Below are 521 nucleotides of genomic sequence, written 5' to 3' on the forward strand. Positions count from 1 at the left end.
CCTCCTATGATTGATAGATTTTATATCATTAATGATGTTGGTTCTCTGTTTTCATAAAAAGAAATAAGAACAAAGTAATTACTATGACAGTGTATTGATACAAAGCCTTGTTTATACATCTAGAATAATTCACCAATATATACGCATTAATATGGCCATTCATTAATATTTGCACAATATCAACCATGTTCACAGCACTATAACCATCCAGCAGTGTTATTAATTTCTCACTTTAGTCATTCGAATTCTTTTTATGAATATTTTCTACTTGTTCAAAAAGTGATCACCACTATCTGACAGGCGTACAGGATGTCCGTTCCCGGTGCATAAATATAAAACTCCTGAAATATGCTATTGTCGTATTGATAAGTATATATAAGTGGTACACTCTTTATCTAGAAGACACTAGGCAAGGCGCGTGAGTAAGAATGAAAAAGGAATGAAAGTGTATACCCGAGCAAGTGTAATAGGATTGTGATCGGCTCATGAAACTAGGAAAAAGGTAGACCACCGGGCATGAG

The sequence above is a fragment of the Penaeus monodon genome, chromosome 27 (genome assembly GCF_015228065.2).
Source record: "Penaeus monodon isolate SGIC_2016 chromosome 27, NSTDA_Pmon_1, whole genome shotgun sequence".
Classification (NCBI taxonomy): domain Eukaryota; kingdom Metazoa; phylum Arthropoda; class Malacostraca; order Decapoda; family Penaeidae; genus Penaeus; species Penaeus monodon.